We start from the raw sequence: 27,618 nt of genomic DNA on the forward strand, positions 1-27,618 counted from the left end.
TTACAAGTTAACTTATAACATTTAAATGAATAGGCTTCATTACCAGCACACTAGACAATTAACATCATAGCATCTGAATGAATAGGCCTTTATTGACAGCATACTAGACAGTTAACATCATAGCTCCAGTTTCTGTAGTACAGTTACAAGTTACAATACAACAACATTATAGATCTTTATTTTACAATGTAATCAGCAAGATATGAAGGAGGCTTGTGTGCCCTAGTGGAACGCGTCAGAGTTCCAGTCACTTTGTGGTCTACCAGCTTACCCAGTGGGCTGGGTAGACTCATGTCCCTTGATGATCCTGCGTCAAGGGGATTAGATGCTCTCTGGCTGGCCTCTCCAGGTTGGCCCACCCCAGAGTCAGACTGATCAACAGAGTAGGCACAACGGTTGCTGAAATTTGGTTGTCTTGCTCCTTCAGGGGATCCATGTTGCATTTCCAGACTCCCCACTTCTCCCTCTGGTTCCTCATTGGTTATGAAGGAAAAGTCCTGAGAGTCCATGTGAGGACTGGCTTGGCCGCAAGTTTGAGGACCTTGGGAGGGACTTATGGTGCAGTCCTCACTTAGTGGCTGTTCTGGAAACCATTTTCTGTGTTGATCAATGTGGCGTCTGACAACTCACCCTCCCTCCAGCCCCACTTCATAAGACAGGGGCCTGGATGCTTTGGTAAGTTCACCAGGAACCCACAGATTCCCATGACCATAGTTCCTGGCCCAAACCCAATCGCCCATTTGCAGCCCCCTAGGGGGTTTTGGTCGAGAGTCTTCTGCTGCCACTCTATTTGGATGCAACCTGTCCAGTTTAGTGATCAGTCACCTCCCCCAACGCAGTTCTGCAGGACTTTTTCCTGTAGCAGTGCAGGGCGTAGAATGCTGGCAGAGTAGAAAATCTGCCAATCTGTGATGCCAGTCACCTCTTACAATGCGCTTGAGTGATTCCTTTGTTGTCTTCACCATTCCTTCAGCTTGCCCATTAGAAGATGGGTGAAAAGGCGCAGACATTGCATGTCTGATGAGATTTGCTGTAAGGAAGGCCTGAAATTCAGCAGCAGTGAATTGGGCCCCATTGTCTGAAACCAAAACATCTGGCAATTCATGTGTGACAAAGAGTTTTCTAAGCACCTGGATGGTCCTAGCAGTAGTCATGTTAGGAACTGGAATTACTTCCAGGCATTTGGAGTGGCTGTCCACCACTATGAGGAAGAGCTGTCCCTGAAAGGGCCCACTGTAGCCTATGGGAATTCTAGACCAGGGAGTGTGCGTTTCCTCCCACCTGTGAACTGGGGCCTATGGCATTTCAGGCCTAGATTGCTGGCATGTATAACAACCATGGACTTGTGCCTCAATGTCCTTGTCGAGGCCAGGCCACCAAAGGTAGCTTCTTGCTAAAGCTTTCATTCTGACAATGCCTGGATGGCCTTCATGTAATGACTGTAAGACCCTGTCTCCCAGGGAGGAGGGAATTATTTCCCCATAAAATGCACCCCTTGTGGGCAGATAGCTCATGCCTTCTGACAAAATAATTCTGAAATTCAGAACCTGGGCTTTTATCCAACCACCCTGCATATACCCATGAAAGTACTCTACTAAGTGTTCTATCTGTAGCTGTTTCAGCAACAATGTCCCCAGCATGGAGGGGAAATTCAGGCAGGTCCTGTATGGACAAAATTCTGGCAGCAGGTGGTAGTCTGCTGAGGCCATCAGCATAGCCCATTTCTTTGCCCAGTTTGTGAATCAGTTTAAAAGTGTATGCAGATGGAAAAATAGATCATCTCAGCATTCTTGGAGAGAGTATGTGGGGGGTTTGTTTGTCTGTTGTGAAAAGTCCCAACAGAGGTTTGTGGTCTGTAAAGACTGTGAAGTCCCTGTCATGGAATTTTTTTTTATTCCAGCAACAATGGCTAGGGCCTCTTTGTCAATTTGAGCATAGTTGCATTCAGCAGAGGACAATGTCCTTGAGTAAAATGCTATAGGAACCTGTGTTCCATTTTTTCCTAAGTGACTTAAAACTGCTCCCACCCCATAAGGAGATGCATCACATGCAAGACATACTGGTTTAGACTCTTTGTAATGAATTACAGTGGACTTTTCTGACAATAGTGCTTTTAAGTCCTGGAAGCCTTTTTCATGTATGCTAGTCCATTTCCATGGAGCTTTCTTATCTAAGAGCCTGTGCTAATGCAGCCTTGTTAGGTAAAAAGGTGTGATAGAAGTTGAGGAGGCCCAAGAATGCTTGTAGGTCTCCTTTGGAATTGGGCCTAGGAGCCATTTTAATGGCCTTCACTTTGGATTCAGCAGGCTGAATACCGTTAGCATCAATTCTGAATCCCAGGAATTCTGTTGAAGGGACCCCAATACTACACTTGCTCCTCTTTGATTTGAGGCCTGTTTTGTGAAGTCTCTGAAAAACAGCCCTGAGCTTGCTGGCTAACACTTCTGGGGATTCCCCAGCAATAAGAACATCATCAAAATAAGGGCAGACACTCTGAATGCCTTTAAGTGTGCATTCCATGATCCCCTAGAAAATACCTGGGACAACATTGATTCCAAACTGTAAAGGTTTTACCTTGAAAGCCCCCCTGCGAGTCACGATTGTCTGAGCTGCAGCTGTGGCCTCATCAACCGGCAATTGCTGATAGGCCTGTGCTAAATCTAGTTTAACAAAAATAGCACCCCCTTGCAAAGAGGCTAAAATATGTTTGACCACTGGAACCGGGTAAGTGTGTTGCTTGAGGGCTTTATTGAGGGTGCATTTATAGTCTGCACAAATACAAATTTCCCCGTTGGCTTTAAGTGGAGTGACGATAGGAGTTTCCAACTCCCCCCATCAACTGGCTGTAAAATGCCCTGTTCTACAAGCTTATCATTTTCTGAATCAATTTTATTGATTAAGGGTCCTTTGAGGCTTAACCCTAATTGGAACTATGTTGGGATCTAGCTTAAATGTGATAGGCGGGCCTGTGTATGTTCCTAGGGCTGAATTAAAAATGTCTGCATATTCCTCACATACTGACGAAAGGTTTGCAGTTTGTATCCGGTTGATACCAGTAATCTGAAAACCTAAGGCATCAAACCAATCAAGTCAATGAGACTCGTTCTCTGACCCCCAACTACTATGACATCCAGGTGTCCAAAAAACCTCTTAAATTTTACAGTCAAGGTGGCTTCTCCCTTAACTTTAACTTGAGCATTTTGACAGCCAGTTAGCACGATGTCTGAGGGCCTTAGTTTGGCCCAATTGTTACTGCGCCTACACACAAAATTAAAATTGTCTTGAGAAATAATGGAGACTGCAGAGCCAGAGTCCAATTCCATTTTACATGGAACTCTCCTTGTAGCATTACCAGGAGTCTGGGTTCAGGTTTGAGGGGGCGCCAGGCCCCAGTACAGCACATGCTTCTATGGCTTCTGAAAACCCCCACACTAACCGGACCCTGGGCCCCAGTACCTCTCCTAGTCCAATCTTCCGACTGGTGTTTGGGTGGCTGGTCTCTCTGGTGGGCTCTGCAAACCGCTGTGATGTGGCCTGTCCTTCCACAGGCCCTGCACATGGCTGACCAGAATCTGCAATCGGTGTGAAAATGGTTGCCGCCGCACCCTTTACATCTAGGTAAGAGAACTGCCTTGTAAGTGTTCTCTTGCTGCTGGCTGCTGTGGTGTTGCGCGTTGGGCTGCTTTTGTAGTCTGTTGATTTCAGGCTCTTCTTCCTTGGAAGATTCCTTGGGGCATTTGGCATCCTCGTTGTTGACCGTTTCTTCATGCTTTGTCATTTTGGTGGGCTGGACTGTTTGAACTGCACCCCCGGTGGCTTCGGCGGCCATTACTTCATCTTGTGCTTCTGAAAACGTTAAATTCAGTCTGGCAAAGAGTCTTTGTTGAAGCATTCAGTTCTGTAGGCCGCAGACAAACCGGTCTTGTAGTCTCTCTTCTAAATTTGAAAGTTTGCACAGGCATGCAGCCTGCCTCAGGGCTGCGATGAATTCTGAAGCTGATTTGCTGGGTTGCTGCACCCGCTGGTCAAACATGAAACGTCATGCTATTTCTGATATCTTGGGCTGAAAATGTTCAGTTAGCTTCTCCTTGAGGTCTGCGTAGGAGACCGATTCTATCGGCGTCAGAGCGAAGAGGTTCTTGGCCAAATCAAAGGTTGCTGGGCCACACAGGCAGAGTAGTGTTGCAGCCTTCAGTCCTTCTTCTGTGATTTGGTTTGCCCAGAGGTAGTTTTCTACCTGGGCCAAATAAGATGGCCATCCCTCTGGGTGCTTCATGTTGAATTCTCGAAGTCTCCCAACCTTCGGCATTCTTTCTTTGCTGGTTCCTGTGGTTTCTTCTGATCCTGCTTTCTGGGGGTCAGGGAATGAGTCCGCTGAGCATGAGGTTGCTAGCATAGCTTGCTAGCTGACCTTGAGGGAGGGGGGGAATGCCTTTTCCCTCTGGCGTGCACTGCCTTCCCCTCATAGACTTCAGCTCTTTCAGGAAAGCAGGATCTCACCTTAGTCGCCAATGTTGTGTAGCAGGTTCTTTGGCGCAGGAAAGAAGGCGACACAAGTGATTTCAGGCAAACTCATTGTTTATTGCTTGCAGAATGTGAACTGAGAACTGAGCTGTAACTAGCCACAATTTATAGTCTAGCCCCTAGGCGGCTGCCAATAGGTTTGAAGCAACCATTGCCGCCTAGGGACAGCCAATAGCAGCACTGGAGACTTGTAGTTTGGGTTGCTGGAGAGCCTTTAGCTGCTCCAGCTACCCACGTGGTATTACATTTGAGCCCAGTACATAACAAGTAATATTTTTAATATAATGGGGGAATGAGAATCTGATCAGGAAAATATTCTAGGTTTGTGTATTATTGGGTGGAAAGATTGACTAAAAGTAAAAAGCGGTATAAGGCATCTGAAGGCTATCCTAGGCTAGAGATATTAAAATGACCAGAAATGCTGTCACTTCCAATGGAATATGCATGTGGACCAATGTTCTATAGGACTACAGCATATACCTGAAGGGAGAGAGATTGGGGAAACCAGGAGGCAACTAGTGCCATTTGTTGAAGTTCCAAGGAAGCGAAGCCACCTGAGCAAACAGAAGCAGATGGTCAGATGTACGAAAGACTGGTTTAAGCAAATGTTCCTGCAAGCAACATTTTGTTTTGTATGTACTACTGTAGTGGAGCTGATTATACAATTGGGCACCTGTTTAAATAGCCCCAGCCTTTAAAATAACATTTTTACAAAACTGCATTCTTCCTTTTGCTCCCTGGTCATTCGTATTTCCAGTGTTTCCACTTGAGTTGGATCAGCACCGTGATCTTATGAAAATATTTATGTCCTATGGTTTTATCAGTGAAGCATTTAATAATGTGTTGATCTTTTAAAATACATTCATTTACTGACAACTTTGATGGAAAATGGAAGGCAAAGAGGAAGAACATTGAAGCTAATATTGGTTCCATGGGATTCTGTACAAAAGAAGATTTTGGGAAGTAAACTTAAGAAGCTCTTAAAGATGTAAGTGCAAGTTTGCTTTTTCAAAGTATATTTTTTGGGGGTGGGAAATAAAGTGGGGCACAATAAAGCATTAAGCTAAATAGTGTTAAGGTATAAGGGAACACTTATCAGTTTGTGTTTACTTATTCCTGTTTGTGACAACATTCAGATATTCAATTTGTAATTAAATAACATATTGCCTCACGTATTGAGAATGGCCAAGCTTCCTTCCAGCCTTTGGGATTCCTAGTTATAATGAAAATGTTTAAAATCTTACTAGATAAAAACAGTTTGAAGTAATTCTTTTAAAGCAAATTACTCAGAATGAGGTTATCTTGAAATTGACAGCTTGGTCATATGGTCCTCCTTTTCTTGATGAACTTTTATAAACTGAGTTTGATATAATGATTCTTGATGGCATCTACGTTTTCAGCATAAAACACTACAGAGATAATACAATAGAAGAGAATATATACATACTGTAGCTCACAGTTGAACTGTGAAGTCCTTAATGCTCTTTGAACTTGGTTGTTTGCTTGCAGATGTTTTGTTACCCAGCTAGGTAACATCTTCAGTGCTAGAAAGGAATGGGACTTGCTGTCTATGTACACTAGCTTGCCCTATCAGAGATGGCAACATGGCAAGCTACTTGGTTGTTTAATAACAATGTACCCATCAATTCTGACATGGCAAGCTATTCTATATAAACAAAGTCCAAACCCTTTCTCCCTTCTAGCACTGAAGATGTTTCCTAGCTGGATAACAAAACATCTGAGAGAAAACAACCAAGCTCAAAGAGAATAATGATTTGTACGGGTAGTTGCAAATGGAAAATGTGTGGTTGGCTCTGAAGCATGGTCTGTCAAGTATCAGAGATACATCATTGAGGTTGAAAGTATCTAAATTCCACCTTGCACCTTTGTTTGTTTATTGGTTGTATATCTCATTGTTCTATCCAAAAAAGATATAACTGGGAGGAAAAAAGCAAAATAAAAAAATGCTAAAAAGAAACATAGTTTGAAATCTATAAAATATAAATAAAAGCAATTATATTCTAATTGTGTGTGACTTTGAGAATTCTTAAAATTCATTTGCTCAGTGACTTCAATGGCTGAGTTGAAAATTTCAATATTTACTTCTATATGTCCTTTGGCTTCTGAGACCAAATGCTGAAACTATAAAAATGTTTAGTCATATTTATTGATTATATACTGGTAAATGTCACAGAGCTCTGCTTTTTTATTATGTTCTTGGAAACATGCAAGTTTGGAGACAGAATATCCAAGGAGACCAAACTACAGGATTACTATTTTTTTTCAAAATCTGTTGTTATGAATTTGATTTCCCCTGCTTCAGAAACTACCACCTACTGCAAATTTATTTCCTTTTCCTTAGAAAAGCTTCTTTCTTTTGCATCCATCTTCCTGTCCCCTGATATGTATGGATGAAACTTTATACAGCTGAGGAAAATCTTTGCTGGATTACATGTTTACAATATGAATATTCCCAGAAAGTTCACTTTTCATATGCTCCCTACAGACTAAACAATCCTATTTGATGTATATTTCTAAGGCATATAATATAGCTGTGAGTTTGATTTAACTGATAAAATTCGTTTGGCTTCTCCACCCTCAAAGACTAGACTTATTTCCCATATCTACTTAGAATCTACAGTATGTGTCCTTGAGTTAATCTAGCCAGTACAGCAAGAGATACATACAATGTTACATCGAAGGCAAACAATCCCAATTAAGAATCTGACTAGTGGGAATATATGAGTGTATCTATTATAAACATACAATCATATATTCCCACCAGTCAGATCCTTATGTAAACAAATGTGAGTGCAATTTACTCATACACAGTCAGTAAAAAAGCATTTTTAAAAACAAAACAAAGCCCTACAACTTAAAATCAGGAAAAACAATATGTTTGTTAAATAAAATCGTATAAAAATATTGTAAGTTTATGAGCACAGTTTGCCTGACACAAAGTTCTTGGAAATATGAGGTTTTGAAACTATACTGTAAAACTTTAATTGGCCCAAATTACACTGCCTCTAAGGCTTTTGGATAGTTCTATTGCTGTCTGAAATATCATGATAGTTTTTCTAGGGGGATCAGACGCATTTCTTTCCAGCAATATAGCAACCTTTAAGAAAAAGGTGTGATTTGTTATGGGTGGGAGTTTATATTCCCATACAATTTGTGGCAGAACTCTGCTGCATTCTTCTACAGAATAAGGACAGATTGGTAAAACAATCTGTTCTATTGCTGAGTACATCCCTCAAGCTTATCACTTTCAATAGTTCCGGAACATTCTTCCAGTAAATGCAGTTTGCCCAGCTATCTGTCACATCCTAATGTGGCCACTGTTTTAAAATAGCACCGAAATCACAACCATATCCGCCTGCTGCTGATATTTCAACACTAAAGGCATTTGTTCCGCTGAGTAGATTTGATTGGTTTCTGTTTCCTTTTGATAATGAGGGTGATCACTTGGTGTTCTAGTTTCCACCATTAGGGATGTTTATTTGATTATCTTTTATGTTCTATTTTATCCTTGTTACTTTAACCAACCTGCAGATTTTTTTTTTTTAATCAGATGATTTTCTTCTTTTTCCAGCTTTGGTTTCTTATTGTGCTGCACATAATTTATCGGTATTTGTTGCTATAGGTATTTTTGTTTTTTGGAATCTGAAAAATCTGCAAATATTCACAGTGTCTACTTCCAGCTCATGTGTATGTGCTGATACATATTACTTTGATATTTTCTTATTTTGAATATTCTGATTAGCAAACCTATTCCGAAATTATGGTAAGAAAAGGTAAAATAAAAAATTATATTTATTTATAGAGGAATCATACATTCTTTATTCAAACAGTTCAATATAATTCATTATAATCAGAAGATAAATGTCTCAGATTATCTCTTTGCATTTGACATTTTAATTTATCATGTACAACACTGCTTTAGCAATATTTATATTTACACTTTGTGCTTTTGACAATATAATGTTTAAAGGGCAAAGGCAGAATGACTGAATGAAGGGAAAAATGTATGCAGTTGTTAACAAAGTTGTTAAACAAAAGTGCTTTATCAGCATGCAGGACATTGTGTATTGTTTTACACTGTTTTAAGTAAGATAAGCAGAATCTTTATTAAGTCTAAATCATAGACTTAATAGTAGATAAGGAGAAGCCTGAATTATAAAGTTTGGTACCAAATTTCAGTCATCACTAGGAACATGTTTATAATATTTCTGGAAATAAGCAAAGTGTTTTTCCATTGGACCATCCCATATAGAATGGATGAGTTCCATTCTCCACATTCTTGAGTTCCTATAACTATCTTTTGCAAAAACCTAATGTAAGATTGTGTGGTGTTTTGATTCAAAGGTAACTTGACTGAATCACCTCTATGAACAGAATTTTCAAATCACATTGGGATATCAGTGTTAGGCAATAAATTAAATTGACTGTTTCAAATCAATTGGGTGATTTAACATACTTGCCTGCATGTTCACCAATGCTGTTTGTAGAATTAAATTGACTATCTGAATCAACTTCACTCTTTGAAATCAGTGATTCAGATAGAATTGAACTGTTTTGTTTGAATAATTTACAGTATTGGAGGATTTGCATGCCTCTGATAAACACTGCTGCCTCATGTACTTCCAACAAACTGTTTCATCCAAAAATCTCCAGGTTTTATTCCTTGCTGTCTGGTATTCTTCACACAGAAGCTCTCGTGTCACAACTTCCCATTATTGCTATTGTTCAATTCTCCTGTTCCATGGTCAGTCACCTATCAGGATTTAACTTTCAATAATCATGATATAGGAACAAGGTAAATTCCTTTATTAAAAATGAGATAGATTCTTACTTTTTACAAACTTACTTTATTGTAGGTTCTTAGTTATTTAAAAACATAAGACTATTTAAAAATTGCCTGGGAAAAACATTAAGCCATTGGAGGAGTGGAGAACAGGAATTGTTAATCCTAACCCCACCTCCAAATTCTGGGTTCACCTAAAAGCATGACAAAGCCTTACCTATTTTGCAACTTCACCCCCCACAACTACAAAGAAAATCCCATTAAAATGTAGCCCCTCTTTAAATGATAACAATAATCTTTTATGTTCAGTTTTCTAATATATCCATTAAATATGCAGCTAAACCTTTTCATGGTTACTATTATATGTCAACCATTAACAATCTCTTTTCATTTTATTTTTGCTTGGGAAATTATTTTTTTTGCATCATGTGCTTTTGTTATCCAATGTTTTTCCTGGATTTAATGTTTGCTTCTGAAAGAGATTGCTTAGGAATATATATGAGGAAGGGATAAAGGCATAGAAAAAAGAAATATGGGAAGGTGTGTAAGCATAAGGCAATTTCTGAATATTGTGACACATTTTGAAACTTCGAAATTTGTGTGTTTAATAGACTTAAGTTTTAAAAAATAAATGCTAGTATGATACACAACATATCAATGATATTTTTACCTATTCCCTCCATTTCAGTGGTCGTACCAAGATGGCTATCATTCCTCTGCATTCAGTAGAACATAGGCTGATTATAGGAATCTTAGTATTTGAAACCTTTTATTCATTTAGGTACCATGCTGAGAAAACATTTAAGTGAGCTGCATATGCTATTATACCTGCATTCCATCTTCTAGAATTGAGAAAGGCTATTTTTCCACTTTCCATTGAAGATCTGTTCCCATACATCATGCTTTGGCTGAAGGTTAACAACATAAATCTTTCAGCAAAAGAACAAAGGTCTACCAAGCTTCACTTAGTTCTCTGCGAGACCACAGCTATTTTCAAAACAGTAATTATCTAGCACCATAGAAAAAAATCTTCTGCTTTGGCTTATATCAGAGATAGGAAAACCCTTTTTCACTTGAAAATGGAAAACAAATCTTTTTTTCTCTTTTGATATATTTAACAATCTGGGTTTAATTTACATTGTCCAGGTATTACTTGTGTCACAGCTTTTTGATCAATAGCATTTCATTTTGTATTCATTCTTCTAGTAAAGATTATGGAAAAATTGAAGACTACAGATTTGACATTTTCTGCAAAGGAAAGCTGATGCCATTTTTAATGATGGCTTAATTGCTCCAAGTTTGGATAACCTTATAAAAATCAAAGGGAGTTTGAGAATAATAATACATGGTAATTATACACCATTTTTAACCTATGCACTGCTTTACAAACATGAACACTGAACAGTTGACTAAAATTATTAGGAAAGTTAAGGCAAGGTACCAAAGAAAATGTAGGCTGTCAGTCATCATCTGAAATTAAATGTTCTTAGTTCTTTATGTTCCTGACAAGAGTGATAAGGAAATGGCTTATACTTTATAAAGTGTATGTCTTTGTTTTGTAACTCTTGAGAGAATCACATAGGCATAGCACGACAAATCATTCTGTAAGAACATACATGATTTTGTTGGTGGTGATGGTTTTGGGGGGTTTGGGTTTTGTTTTTTTACAAAATGACATCACTGTTTTAACTTGTATATTCTCCCCACATAATTTAGTATTCCAGAATTTAGATTAATCCTGATACTCCTGATCTTCAGGAAGTTCTCAAAGACACGATCCTGTCACTGATCTTGGGGATCCAGCTAATGATCAGAAGCTTTTATACTGATTTTACTGAGTTTGATGCAAAGGTGGACTTTGGCTGATGTCCATTATTTTGTTTTAAAGTGGATTTTAATGGTTTTATTTTATTGTATATTATTTTTACCTTTTTAAATAGGATTGTTTTTAACTATTTTGAGCTGCCTAGAGAGACTTAAATGAAATGGGAGGGGGGATACAAATCAAATAAATAGATTCTGAAGATTAGTGCCACACCACAACTATAGACATATACTTTCCAAATCATGACAGGCAGTTGAAATAAAGTGTAAGAGCTTCCCTATTGCTGATATCCAATAAGTAATTTTAACTAATTTTAATTAAAGTCAAGAAGGATAGGAAAGAGAGTCAAAGACTAATATCAAAGAAATTTCAGTAGAACAAACAGCATAAAATCTACCCTTGGCTCTAGTATCTTCTGTTTGATCAGTAGAAATGATACAAAAGAATGGAAGAGCAAAATTCTATAAGTCTACAGATAAGAATCATCTAAGCACATGCCAAATGTAAGTGCTCTTTGTTTTGTGAGGATTGGACAAAGCATACTTTATTTCAGCACACACCTTTCCCAACAATAGGCTATTGCTCTAGGTCAACTCCATTCTTCTAGGGCTTTACAAGGTGATGTTGCAAAATAAAACTGTCTTTAATACTCAGTACTTAATACTTTTTTTTTACGAAGTTCAAACAAAAGTCTCAAAGTCTTTACAATAACATATGACCTTTATCTTTTTCAAAAAAGTTACAATAGTTGGGAAGATAGTTTGGTGTTTCTTTTTTCAGTTGCTACTGGGATCTCATTAAAGCTCCAAGCAAGACTTCTACTAAGATATGCTGTTCACCATAGCTTATGGACTTGTTTTGTTTTTTAAGCAAATGGCATATATAACCAGGAAAATCTACATTGCTTTTTACCACAGAGTAGTTCTGACTACCTAAGATTGCTAGTTCATTTTGTTCACACATGTGCACTATCCATAGTACAGCACACAGGGTGACCTAGCTTTGCTCCAGCTGGCTAGCAGCATGTGGGGATAAGAGTCATCTGGGCTTTCTTCTGCTAAACTTGCTGTCAAGGGTCCAATAGATGAGACCAAATAAATCAGAAGTCTGAGGCTAGAGGTTTCCTCAAATAACATGTTTATTGGTTGTATAGTATTGGGTCAATCAAAAGTGAAACCAAGTCTGAAATTCCCTCCAAAGTGTTACACTATTACAGAGGTCTTCAAACTCGGCCCTTTTATGACTCATGGACTTCAACTCCCAGAATTCCTCAGCCAGCATGCCTGGCTGAGAAATTCTGGGAGTTGAAGTCCATGAGTCATAAAAGGGCCGAGTTTGAAGACCTCTGCACTATTATAAAGTTAAACTTCCCACCCCAGTGCTATACAATCAGCTATGTTTCCCAATAGAATAGTTTGGCAGGCTTTCTACCCAACTGCTCCCCCTCCCAAACTAACCGGCAGAAATGACCTTGGTTCCCACGGAACATTGAATTGTTTAGACTAGCAGAAATCCTCTGTGCCCCTACCATTTTTGTGGCAACCTAGAATGAGCAAGATGGCTGCAGCAAGGTTTGTGGTAGAGTTGACACTTGCCTTGCATCCAGGCAGGTCTGGTGCTGGCTTCTGCTTCCACACAGAATGCTGCTAGCTTTTCTCAATGGAGTGGTACCTATTTATCTACTTGGGACTGGTAATTGAGTAAAAATCCTGCCTGTAATAGTGGTCAATCTTCAGATGTTGTCTCAGCTTCCTCCTCTGTAGGACATTTGCTTTCATCTTTCCTGCTACACACAACCCTTCTCCCACTCTGTCTTAGCAGTTGCTTTTGTAAATTCAAAAGACTGAGTGAGGTGAGGCTCTCTCTGGATATCAGAACATCCTTGAAAATACTAGAATGGGACTCATTATCACAAGCAGCTGCAACACTGGCTTGGATGCTTGTGAGTAAATGTATATGTGAATGTCTGAATGCACAGGGGAAGTGGGAAAAGCATTCCTGCCTGGCTACAAATTTATTTTCCAAAATACAGACAGCAATCTCAATTTCACTCTACCAAGTCAAATCATGAAAGGCACAAATATGGATTTTTTGTTGAACTCAAGGCAACGCCTGATAATCTGAATTGTTTAGAATTGCTACACTGAAAATGTAGGGGGAAAGAAATTACAAATTTTGCCTATGCACCTAGCAGCAAAGATGAGGACTTTCAAGGTGCCTAAATATCCTGTGAAGAGTACAAGTTTACTTCTGGAAAGCTTAAAGAACAGATTTCCATTGGGAGTTCAGGTGCACCCCTTCCTAATGGAATAAATTCCTATTTATATGATCACATAAAGTATTGAACTGTAAGCAGTGACATTTGTATCGATAGCAAAGCTGTCACTGGATCTAGGGTTTGAAATTAACCTGCCTGGGAAACAAGCCAGAGATTCCAGATGCACAAAAACTGCTGAGATAGCCAGATGTTTAAACATGATCGACTGACTGCCTCTTGCTGATTTTGAGAAACCTAGACAATTGTCTTGGAACTGTATGAAGTTCAGGTTTGTAAAATTTGTCACAATGGATGTGATTGGGACACCTGGTCAGTGAAGGATATAAATGAAAAGTTGAAACTCCTAAATGATCAAATCTATTTTCAAGTCAAATTAATAGAAAGAACTAAAATCAGGAGATTGCGAATTCTAATCCTGTTTCAGGCATGAAAGCCAGCTGGGTGACTTTCAGCCAGTCTCTCTCTCTCTCTCTCTCTCTCTCTCTCTCTCTCTCTCTCTCTCTCTCTCTCTCTCTCTCTCTCCCTCCCTCCCTCCCTCCCTCCCTCTCTCTCTCTCTCAAACAGGAAGAAGGAGGCATGTTAAATGTATAAGGGGAAAAAAGTGTTCACTCTTTTCATTTCCAAATGAAAAGACCAGAGAATAAACACAAAGTAATAATGGGAAAGAAAGATTTCAACTGAAATACACATTGGATTATGGTTTTATGTTGTTATATGTTCAATTGGTAATAATAAGAGAAGGCTTTATGAATTGGTTTGTATGCAAAACATTGTTTTGGGCCCAGAATGAATACTAGCATTCTTTCCCAACCATCTTTTCCTGAGGAAGCCTAAAATTGTACCACGTCCATGGAGGGATAGATCAAAGATTAAAAGTAAGATCTTCAAAATGCTCAGCACCACTAGAAACTCTGGTGTGAAGCCTAAAGAAAATACCTTTCTTTTTCTTTCTTTTTGGTGGGATGAGGAGCACAATTCAGTTAGTCTTAAACTTACGATCACAACTGAGCCCAAATTTCTGTTGCTTATATGAGACATTAAAATAAATTTTGCCCCATTTTACAACCTTTCTTGCCACAATCATTAAGTGAATCGCTGCAGTTGTCAAGTTAGTAACATGATTGTTAAGTGAACCTGACTTTCTCATTGACTTCGCTTGTCAGAAGGTCGCAAAAGGTGATCACATGATCCCAGGAACTGCAGCAGTCACAAACCAGTCGCTAAGCATCCGAATTTTGATCACGTGACCTTGGGGATGCTACAATGGTCGTATGTGTGAAAAACAGTCGTAAGTCTTTTTTTTTTCCAGTGCCGTTGTAGCTTTGAACAGTCACTAAATGAACTGTTGTAATTCAAGGACTACCTATATATTCTTGTCCAGGGTGTGGAGCTCCCTTTACTTTCACAAATTACTCTTTGTGCAATGAAATTGTAGATTATAAATCTGATTTGTGTGGCATTGATAGGAAGTCTCTTTGTGTGGCATTGATAGGAAGTCTCCCTTTGTGGTTCAATTTTATGTCCTTGCAGATATCCCTTCAGAGGACTTTTCATTCTCTGGAATCCAAGGTGAGAAATAAGTGTTACAATTCATCACAATCATCTTATTCATTTCCAGTTCTATAAAAAATGAGAGAACTGTTCGCTTAAATGTATCAGAACTAGCCATGGTGGTGTATGGTACAGTTATATTTTCCCCAAATTATTACACATATTGAGTGTGGAATTATTTAGCCTGATTGAAAATTCTGTGTGTATATTACTAATGACTCAGTTAAATATGAAATCTTATTCCTTCCAATAAAATAAGAAAATGGGCAAAATTTAAAGTGCCAGTTGCTATGTACAAAACCTTATGTGACTTAACACCAGCTATTTGAAAGTTTGTATTCTCCCATGGAACCAGTGTGGGTGATATTTCAAAAAAACTTTTTCTGCATTTATTCTATTATGTCTACTAAATAGGTTTTACTGTAATTGATTGCTGCTCTGTTTCTTTTTATTACTGCATTTGAATTGTTTTACTTGATTTATTTCGGTTGCTGTATGATTCTATTTTTTATTTTTATTTTTTATTGCTTGCTGCCTCAATTGCCATTTTGGCAAAAAGGTGAAGATTTGACTCCAATAAATCAATACTTTCCCTGACTTCTATCAATTATGCAGTGGCTCAGCTTGCAGTCTCTGTCTAGGTTCTGCTCTGTAGATAACATATAGACAACTCATATATCAAATTCTTTACTGCAACAGTCCGGGAGGAAATACTAATTTTCAAATAGCTTCTGTGGTGAGAAAGTCAATCCAAGAAGGAGAAAGAAAAACTTGCAATTTCTATCTCTTTGTGTATCTTCATTATTATCACTCTCTTCCAAATAAATTTTACTATTACAGTCAGTTTCAAGTCTTACTTTGTCATAACATTTCCTTGTTTTTTAAAATCCATACAAAATAAGACTATTAATAATACTGTCAATGTTAAGAGTGTCATCCAGGTTTTTCTCCACCCCCAAATGAATCCAACAATAGTAGGTTTTGGTCTAGTTAAGACTTCACAATCTTTCAGCCATTGCAGCATAATAGATTTTTAACTACATATCAGCAAGATAATTTAGATGTTTAGAAAATCATTTTTATTATTATTCAAAAAACATGAAAAATATAGGAATATCCTATTTTAAATAGATGGGCAATATACACACAAACACAATTGTCTAATGATAACTACAGTATCAAAAATCTGTATTTGTTAAATATAATTTATTACAGAAAAAACATTACATCTGGGAGGAGGCTTGTCACTATTGCTCAAAAAATATTTTTGAATAGTTTCTTTTCCAGACATTGCACATATCAATTGCTGCTTTATTTTTTTCTTATTAATAGTAAAACTACTGAAAAGTTCTTCTTACAAAGGAAAAGAGGCAAAAAAGTAAGTATACTAAAGCCTAGCTCAGCTCTTTTCAGTGTTTTTTTTTGTAAAATGTGGGAATCTCAGAATTATGATCCAGTTGCTTAGGGAGTACATAAAATTGCCTCTTCCATTTTCCCCTAAACTATCTGACAGTGATTCTTATCCTTCTTCCATGGATGTTTTTTTATTTTTATTTTATTTTAATCCCATTTATATCCCGCCCTTCTCCGAAGACTCAGGGCAGCTTACAATCTAAGCACAAATCAAATGTGCTTAGCAGTAGCCTTCATTCTATGTATATGCCTGCTTATTAGGGCTTCCCCCCCCTCCAAGTGGCATTATTACAAAGCCAGCTTATTGCCCCCAACAATCTGGGTCCTCATTTTACCTACCTCGGAAGGATGGAAGGCTGAGTCAACCTTGAGCCTGGTGGGACTCGAACCTGCACTAATTGCAGGCAGCTGGTGTTACTTAAGGAGGCATTAGCCCACTGCTCCACCAAGGCTCATGTTCCAAATAGCATTAGAAAGAAAGGCTAGGTTAAACCCAGATCTCTTGCTCTGTGAGCTTCGTCAAGGCTTGGTGTTCCCCTGATCCTATCTAATATCTAAATTATTGCTGGGTAACTTCGTCCAATGGCATACCATTGAATATCATCAATATGCCAATTAAATCTAGCTGTATATCTCAGTGCCATACCAATAAGGCAATGGAACTGAAGTTATGTCCCATTCCCTTGAAGGAGGATCTAGATATGGAGGAACAGGATTACACTCAGTGAGTCCAAAGACCTTTCACTCTGGGAGATTGTCCAGCTTTAGGTCTGAAAGGAGTAGAACTTCCCCAGTTGGAAGTTGTACACATTTTTGTAATACTTCTACACCTGCAGGTCCTTTTTAAAGAGAAGGTGGCAGCTTTGCTCAGGAGGCTTTTGTACAACTTCCTTTTTGGTGCCAATTTTTGGGATCTGGAGACCCCTCTCAAAGTCACCCACTGGCCTTATCATGATTCATTTGGACTACTCTGCACTTAAAGACCACTTGGAAGCTGCAATTAATTTTAGTGCACATTTCAAATGCATATAAGTTCTTATGGCAGAAGATGATCCTTGAAATATATTAAACTAGGAAGAGAAACACAGATTTTCATAAATTATTTTTAAATTACTTTTGTTTTTTATTGATTGAAAAAAAGAAAAGCGAAACATTTGGAAGAATTCATATCCATTAGGTACCAAAATTAGTTTGCATGCAATTTTGTTCTACAATTAATTGATCAACTTTTAAATAAGTTTATTTAACAAGACTAAAATAGTTAATTAAACACAGAAGCTATTGTATCCACTCCTAGTTTCTAAATAATTTTCAAAACGGGACTTTCAAATACTTGCTCAAGTATATCCTTCCAACTGTGGCAATATCAATTGTTTATAAAGATAAAAGTGCACCCCATCCCTTTCTGTTTTTAATATCTATTTAAATCTAGTAGTTTACCAGATAAGGCCTTTGATAAACATATTGGCAATTTCTAGTTTTTTAATTATTCATTTCATTTCATTACATTATTCATTCATTCTGCCAGGAGAATTAGATTGTGTCCATAATTTTCAAATCCCATCCTCTCCTTTTATTCTGATGATAAGATCCATACAAGAGTGCAGAGCTGGGATGAAAGTTCTGGGCTCCTACAAGGTCAGGAGAAAAACTGAGGTATTTTTTTTGTATAGACTCATCTGTGGTATAATTAAATTCACTGCAAAGTAAGAAGGATCATCATCACCATCATCATCATTATTATCATCAATCATCTTTTTACCTGTAAAAGATCTCAAGCTTAAAATTTCAAATTCTATGAGGGAAATAGTTTAATTGCTCTGCTTTCTGTAGCAGTATTTTTTTAAAAAGGCCAGAGGTGAAGTTGACAAGAGTTTTGACCTTTTTGTCATTATCTGTTCTGCCCCTGAGAAGCCAGTCAGGGAAGTGGCTTATTGCTGATTTTTTTTTTAACTTGTGAGGAATAGTGATTTTCGCACCTTGTTTCTAGCATTTTACTTCAGCAAAAATGAAGCAACATTTCTTCAGATTGATTTTGAGAGATTAGAGAGTGAAAATAGTGGTACCTTCAGGTGTGAAGGTTATCACAGCTGAACTTCATGGCTCTAAAGTTAGATATCCTTTACCAAACCCAACCTTCCATTTGTTTGCTTTTTTAATTAGCAAGATTAGAAGAGTAAGCTGCTTTGCTTTGTCACTGATGCTATTGTTCACATCCAGTAGTTTCTAAGCCTTAATTTCAGGTTTTGGCATTGCAGAAATAACAATGCATATAATTGTAAGAAGGTATTCACCCATCTATGTGGCTTCTCAGCTGCATACTGTTCTATTAAACTTCCATGTGAGGGAAAGTTTGCTTTATGCTTGACAATATGTAATGTATTTCAGAACAACTGGTTTATCTACATTTGTAGACCAACTTGACAATATAAGTATAATCTTCTTTTTCCTCTCACAGCATTCATTGGGTTAAATCATCTTCTAAGTCACCAATGTTGTCTTTTTCTTGCTTATAACCAACATACATGGTAATATAGAGATTTATATCAAAAACCGATATAAAAAGAAGTTTTAAATAAACTAATAACTTCTGTTGTATACTAAAATATCTGATAAAATGGTAGTGATAGAGGTTATATTTATCAAACTACATTTTTCTGAAAGATTTGCAGAAAGGTGTTTTTTTATAAATATTTGTGGAACTCTGATCAGACATATTGTCCTCTTTTTAAATGAATTAACCTCTTATTATCAGTAGTTTCCCACTGTAAAAAAACTGCTCATTTTTTTCCTATTTCCCTTTTTTAAAAACTGCTATTATTGTGTAGAACAGACAAGGAAAGGTAATATCTAATTTCCAGAATTTTCATGAAGAGATTTATCTTGTCTCTTCTGAAGAGAAAATACATGTGTAGTTGCTTGCAGAATTCTGAATGCTCCTTCTATTTAAACCGAGACATAGATAATCAGATTGGGTGCCTGGGACTGAAAGCTAGTAATTAGCTCTCAGTTCTTTTAAAGTTGGGTGTTTATAATTTTTGCAAAGCATTATTTCAGCTAACATAACATGGAGCTAGCATTGTATAGAGATAATATAATAAGTACCTGATCGGTTAAGTTAGTGAGGATCAAGTCTTTGTTCAGCTGATTTTCAAAATTTTGAAAAGGAAACTATTATTTATTGTTAAAGTATTTTACTTCTACTGAACAGAGTTTGTTGGGCTTTCTGCAAAAATAACTTGACTGTGGAGTAGGTGGAGAAGGCATACATTTTTTTTATCTTCATGCAGCATATCTTTGGTCAGCTCTGATCTCATCACTGTACGAAATAAAACCAGTGCCAGCCCTTTGAAGTAGGCCAGATCAAGAAACAGATACCAGACGGATTCCAGGAGTGTCACAACTTTGCTGTTGCAGGGTTTATTAACAGAATTTCAAAAACCTGTCTAAGTTTCTGTCTCTCTCATTTTAAACACAAACAAAATGTGGTCAGACAGCATCACCACCAGATGGATTCGTAGCTGGCTGACTGGCCATACTCAGCATGTGGTCCTCAATGGAACTGCATCTACCTGGAGGGAAGCATGTAGTGGGGTGCCCCAGGGCTCAGTTCTGGGCCCAGTGCTCTTCAACATCTTCATCAACGATTTGGATGAGGGGATAGATGGGGAACTCATCAAATTTGCATATGACACCAAGCTGGCAGGAGTAGCCAACACTCCAAAAAGACAGGCTTAAGATATAGAAGGATCTTGACAGACTTGCACATTGGGCACTATCTAACAAAATGAAATTCAATGGAGAAAAAAGTAAGGTTCTACATTTAGGCAAGAAAAATCAAATTCACAGATATAGGATAGGTGGTACCTTGCCCAATAGTAGTAACTGTGAGAGGGATCTCGGAGTCCTAGTGGACAATCACTTAAATATGAGCCAGCAGTGTGCTGCAGCTGCCAGAAAAGCCAACACAGTGCTAGGCTGCATTAACAGAGGGATAGAATCAAGATCATGTGAAGTGTTAATACCACTTTCAAATGCCTTGGTAAGGCCACACTTGGAATACTGCATCCAGTTTTCATCACTACGATGTAAAAAAGATGTTCAGACTCTACAAAGAGTACAGAGAAGAGCAACAAAGATGATCAGGGGACTGCAGGCTAAAACGTATAAGGAACAGTTGCTGAAATTGGGTATGTCTAGTTTAATGAGGGGTGACATGATAGCAGAGTTCCAATATCTCAGGGACTGCCACAAAAAAGAGGAGTCAGGCTATTCTGCAAAGCACCTGAAGGCAAGACAAGAAGCAATGGGTGGAAACTAACCAAAGAGAGAAGCAACCTAGAAGTAAGGATAATTTTCCTGACAGTTAGAACAATTAATCAGTGGAACAACCTGCCTCCAGAAGCGGTGAATGCTCCAACACTGGAAGTTTTTAAGGAGACTGGACAGCCATCTGCTGTATAGGGTTTCCTTCCTGAGCAGGGGTTGGACTAGATGACCTCCAAGTACCTTCCAACATATTATTATTATTATTATTATTATTATTATTATTATTATTATTATTATTATTGTTGTTGTTGTTGTTGTTGTTGTTGTTGTTGTTGTTGTTGTTGTTGTTGCTGTTGTCTTCCCTCTATTATTTGGACTGTATACTATAACTTCTTTTCCAAGTTTTTCCTTAATAGGTCACTCATCCTTCCTCCCTTAATGGCTCTCTCGTATCTTCCCCATTGTCAGCCCCAAATTCCTTTATGCCTGTCACAAAAATAACAGGAGTCTTGACTTTCAGAAATCAATTTTCAAAGGCAGCACAGGCACTCTTTCTACGTGAAGACAAGTTACAACATGGTAATTTTCCTGCCTTGAGATTCAGGCTGGGACCCTCAAGGAGCAAAGTGTTTCTTAAACTGGGGGCTCTTGCTGAGATGTTGAATTTCTGGGCCTCCCACCCTTTCTGCACAAAGGATAGGGACCTTATCAACTGCTTTTGGAATCAACACACTGGTTGGGTTGAGTCTGAGCAAAACAAATAGGCCTATAATTATCCTACCCTAATTTTGATTCGTTAGTATTCTTTCCTAGTGAGATTAGAGACTTGGAAGACAAATCAGTTTCCATGGGAATAGGAAAAAGTAGGTATGGCATGTAGACCTTGTTGGGTCTTCATGCTATGTTCTGATTGAGTCTAACACTCTGATAAGTGCCTTATTGATTTGCAAGTATAGTTTTCTTCTTAGCAGTTCCAACAATTTTCCAATCTGGTAAGGACTTCCTCTCTTTTCTTTCCACCAACCAAATTTATGCTGTTATTATATTATTATGCTTTACATTTTCCCTTATTTTTTCACCAGTCCAGTGAACCTTTTTAAAAAAATTGTCTATAGGATGCTCATATGACCACATAGGCCATTTTATTCACCTGTTCATGTAGATAGTTGGGAAATACTACTGGTCCAACTTAGGACAGGCTGATTATTATTTACATGTATCTATTACTCATGTTATTCATCTCTGAACAAAGGTAATTTCCCAGTGTCACATAGCAAGCTTCATTGGTGAGCAACATATTGAATTCAGGCCTTTCAAGCCCATGTTCAATTATTCAGTTATTAGAAACATAAACTTCATTCTCTTCTTAAAACAGTGGGGCTAATGGCATAATGACATGCTTTCCTGCAAATAGAATTATTTTGCAGACAAGTAAGAATTAAGGAATATTAAGTGTAATCAATACAAACAGAATCTAGTACACTATTGTCTTTAAATGATATACTGTCCTACTGCTTAACTTGTTTTTCACTTCTTCAAAATTTATTTAGGCAATATTCTTTTACAAACCTGGCATAAATGGCTTATTCTGTGACATAATCTATTACCTGAATATAAACATTTGAGGAAAGAGGGGTAAGTAGCAAATTGTTTGGCCAAGACAGTATTTTGCTTTTTGAAATTATAACATTTCCTCTTCTGTGCTGTTGATTCAGTTCCTTTCAAAGACTGCATACAATATTTTGGCTGACAGAGCTGTCTTATTTTATAAGAAGGTGAAGTGTAAATTACAGAAAATCCCATATGAAATGGATTATCTGGATTTAAGTTTGTACATATTGTTTGCCTTCATGGATGACGTGCACTTGGGAACTGAAGGGCATGTAACCAAACGCATCTTGCTGGACCTCTCTGTACTGTTTGGCATTGTCAACTATAGCATCTATCTCTCCTGCCCAGGACAATTAGGAATTGGAGGGCTTGTTTTAGTGATTCTATTCCTTCCTTAATGGGTAGATCCAATCAGTGGATGGGGACAGGAGGGGGTTGAGTGGGAAACATCCACCATAATGTTCCAGTATTTGGTGCTCCTCTCCATTTACATGAAACCTCTGGAAAAAATCAGTCATTTGTTGATTCAGGGTGAATATCATCAGTATGTCAATGATACCAGCTATATGTCTCTACACGTGACCAAATAACTATTATGGTAGACATTTGTAAGGCTGTCAGGATGTAGATGGGGAGAAATTGGCCAGATTCAATTAAGGAAGACAAAGTAGCTATTCATTAAGGACACTTTTGTTCTGGGATTATACCATTTTTGGCTCTTGATATAATGATGCTTCTAATCTGGTGCTCCTCATGGCTCGTTTTCTCAGCTTTAGCTGCTCTAACAATTGTCACTATGCCTAATGCAAAGGACAGTAAAGATTGGCATTTGTGCCCTTGTCTACTTTTGTACTTCTATTTCTGTAATTTGCATTACCTAGGGCTGTTCTTGAAGGCCACCTGGAATGTTAAACTGGGACAATTGCCATGGCTCAAATGCCTATAGTACAGTTTTGTTACTCTATGAGTTGTATTGCCTACCATTTTATTTCACAGCACAATTGAAAATAATGGTTGCCAAGTACCCAGGTTGTGATCATATGACCATGGGGGGCTGTAAGAGTCAGAATTCTGAGCACTGGTCATAGGTAAAGGTAAAGGTTCCCCCGCACATGCGTGCTAGCCATTTCCAACTCTAGGGGCCGGTGCCCATCTCCATTTCAAAGCCGAAGAGCCAGCGCTTGTCCGAGGACGTCTCCGTGGTCATGTGGCCGGCATGACTAGATGCCAAAGGCGCACGGAATGCTGTTACCTTCCCACCGTAGTGGTCCCTATTTTTCTACTTGCATTTTTACGTGCTTTCAAACTGCTAGGTTGGCAGAAGCTGGGACGAGTAACAGGCGCTCACTCTGTTACGCGGCAGTCGGGATTCAACCCGCCAAACTGCCAACCTTCTGATTGACAAGCTCAGTGTCCTAACCCACTGAGCCACCCCGTCCCTTGGACTGGTCATAGCCACCATTTATTCAGTGCTAAGGTAAGTTCAAACAGTCACTGAACAATTAGTGAAGGACTACTGTATCTCTTTAAACTCAGTAAATAGGCTTGCTCTGTCAAATCATAGAGAGTAGGACTTCATCCTGCAGCTGATAGACAAAGACTAAAATGATGATGATGATGATGATGATGATGATGATGATGATGATGATTACTTTCAAAATAATCAGAATTTTTTTTGGACTTTTTTACCTGTCTGTAAATAGACATAAACATTTGATAATTTGAAATAAATGAAAGAAAATTTAACTAAATCTAGACATACTGCTACATTTTGTTATTGGTTAGCCTAATTAACTTCTTTTGCATTATTGTATTTTGAGAAAATATAGGAAAATTAATGTTTACTGTCTCTGTGTGCATGTGTGCGTGTGTGTGTGTCAATCTCAATCCCCACTTAAAAGAGTTATAAGATACATATCAATTAAAAACAAACGTTGTATGTACAGCCTGTATTTAACCTTCATTTGTTCCATTTTTATTATCATATTTCATCCGTAAGAATGTATTTATTCTGTTTTGTTTCCTTAACAATAAGAATCTATGTTAAGTCTTCCTTTAATCATGATGAACTTGGCTAGTAATTAGCCTATGATATGGTATAATCTAATCATCCTTGAAGCTTTGATGAAAAAAATATATTTATGTTCTATGGATTTATGATTGAATAATTCTGCATTCTTCATCCATGACAGGTTTGCAAGAGGCAATTCCATTTGTTATTATATGTGATTTCTTTATTGATTTTTATGCCATTAAAGATGACAGTGAAATTACTGGAAAAAATTATGTGCTAAATTCTCCTTTCCTACCAAATGAATCAACTGTGAAAACATCAAATAATTCTTAAAATAGGATTTATATAATCATTTTAATATTCTAATCCTTAGAGTGTTCTTGTGAATTCATGTACACCCAAACACATGCCTTAGGCTCTTGATAACTGTAGTGTTCTGCATAAACTCTTTCTAAAGACCAAACTACTCAAGTTGATAGCAGATCTCTGCATTTAATGTGGATTTGCTGTACTTCTACAAAAAGCAAATAGTGAGAAATTGCTTTTAAAAAGCAAAGTGACAGAAGCATGTGCAAGACAGTCTTTCCCTGTTCCTGCACAGCTTATCTCAAGAAGCCCTGATGCCACCTTTCTCTTCTCCATGTTTTGGAATTGTGGGAAAAAATAGCTGAAAGAAAATAAGATCTGCTACCAGTGGGGAAGGATCAAAATTGCTCAGCCATAAACTCATGTTGCTTCTTAAATTATTCTTTATGGTCTTTTTTTGTTACTGATGCAGATCCAGGTTTAAATACCCAGATTTGATCTTGATCTTGCCATGGATTAATTATATAGTTTGTGTTCTTGAACTACCATGAATTAATCAATGCAACACAACTAAATAATTAAATTGATATATCAGAATATATGGAATTGCTCTTAGAAATTGAAAGAAAGACATTCCTTCCAACCTAGGCCAGGTTTTTTTAAAAATAAAACAAAACGCTGAAATAGCTACCCTTGAGGAAAAGACAAACCTCTTGGGATTTTGGCCTGTCACATCATGATGTGAGCAGCGTTAAAGAGTACTGAATAATGGCCAATCTTCTGTGATTCTGAATTGTCTTCAACATATCAAACTATTTTTCTCCTAAATAGCTTAATTCAGAACCCAATTATAGTCTCATCATCACTAACATTACTGGGAGTGGGACAGAAGTTTTAAGTAATTTCCTTGTAAAGCCGCTAACATGTTTAATTAGGTGACAGAATAACATTACAATTACTGCTTCTTTTAAAAGCAGAGAAAAATATATTCTCTGTATCCTTTTGCTCACCTGCAAACATACAGCCAAGTTATATCAAAAATAGTTTACTAAAGTTTTCCATATGCTTCATCTGCAGATAACACAAAATATGTGTATAAAAATTGTTTACATTAATTACATGGCAATTTGGCATATATAAAAATGGCACAGGGGAGGTTACATTTTCTTCCTGTTTTGTATCTGAAGACAAAGAATAATTCTATACATGGAATATCTTAATAATAATTGTCAGATAAAATGTCATGGGATGGAGGAAACAATTCTCTCTAGCTTCCTCCATGAGCTCATCCTTCCTGATAACTGTGTTAAATGACTTGCCTTAATGATGTAACTTTCATCTTTATTTTTAAATGATATTTTTCCTTTTCTCCCAAATAAAGTCTAGTCATATGAATGTCTCACGGACAAAGCTGGTGGTAATAGAGTTATGGAGTGGATTTACTCACCTCTCGTTGATGCTTTTGCCTATTGAAAGCATGCTCCTTCCCCTCTTGCCTTGAGCCATTTCAGCTTGGACCACAGGAATTGGCATCTTGGCAGGCATCTTGGCTTGCATAGTTTGGCCTACCCAAACTTAGATAGAAAAAGAGATAGATGTCTCATTTTCATCCATTTAGGTTTGTTTGTTTGCTACAAACAGAGAGAGGGAGGGAGAGGGAGAGGGAGAAGGGAAGAGAGAGAGAGAGGGAGGAGGAAGGAGACAGAAAGAGAGAGAGAGAGGGAGGGAGAGAGAGAGAGAGAGAGAGAGAGAGAGAGAGAGAGAGAGAGAGAGAGAAGACCTGTGCTTTAAAAATTGGAGTAGTACTTTCTTCATGAAAGGTCAATTTAAACTGGAAAGAAGAACCAGATCCTATCAATTGTATATTAGCTATTATCTGGATATCTGGAGATATCCATCCAAATACTAGCTAGATAGAGCCCTATTTAGCTGTTAAGCTGAGACAAGATCAGTCAGTTGACATGTCCACAAGCTCAAGACAAAGGACACTGAATAAATAAGACTAGTAATGATTGCAAGAGAGGGGGGTCAAATGAAAACATAGTATAGCAAACTAAAAATACTGGGCTTAAAATCTGCCATTTCTAATTAAAAGAATCTGGTAGCAGATGATTGGAAAGGCCTCTGTTGGATATCTTGAAGAGCCAATGTCAGAATGATAATTTAGTTTTGTAAAAATATCTTTGCCCTACCCCCAATATTTTCCTGAAAGCTTATTTTCTCTATCATACAACAAATCCTTCTTTGATCACTAGAAAATGCCACTGCTCAGTGACGTCAACTGACATTTTATATGTTCAGTTCCATTCTTCTTTGGCCAATAAGTACATGTTCAAAAGCTAAACATATTAAGAAATGTTGTATTATCACCAGACTGAAACTTCTGGTTCCAATGGCAACCAATTTTAATTGCTTTTTGATTTTTTTTTTCATTGCATTGAAAAAAATCTACAGTCTTCCCAAGGGGAAACTTCTATAAACTGCCTCCTCCAAATGCCAACGTATTGACTACATTATCAGGTAAATGAAATAAAGTGCTGATTACAGAGGATGGCCCATTTTGAAACTGAACATCATTCACTGGGATTAGTTCTTCTTACAAAGAACAGCTGTTAAATGCCTTAAATTGTCCATTTGATGAGAGATATAGAAAGTTAATAATATTTTGACATTCCAGTTGTTAAATGTTAAGCTCTTCACAAAAGGAATTAATACTTGAAAAATGACCTCATTCCCGCTTGATACAGATAAATTAAATTTGTTAAGATGATTGTAGATCTTATTCATATAGCCAGATGGTGGAACATCAGACCAAAGTATTGAGGCAGTTATCTTTCCAATAGTAAAAATGCCAATCTATTTTTTTTCTGTAGATTTGCAAAAAGCTAATCAAAACAGCATACAAAAGAACAAGTAATCCCACCAAGTAAGAGAATAGAAAAACAAAAAACGAGTATATACAGACATTCCTTGTGTATCTTCTTGTATAGTGGCTGCCGGATTATGCACCAGTTGGTCTACAA

The sequence above is a fragment of the Vipera ursinii genome (assembly GCF_947247035.1).
Source record: "Vipera ursinii genome assembly, chromosome: 3".
Classification (NCBI taxonomy): Eukaryota; Metazoa; Chordata; class Lepidosauria; order Squamata; family Viperidae; genus Vipera; species Vipera ursinii.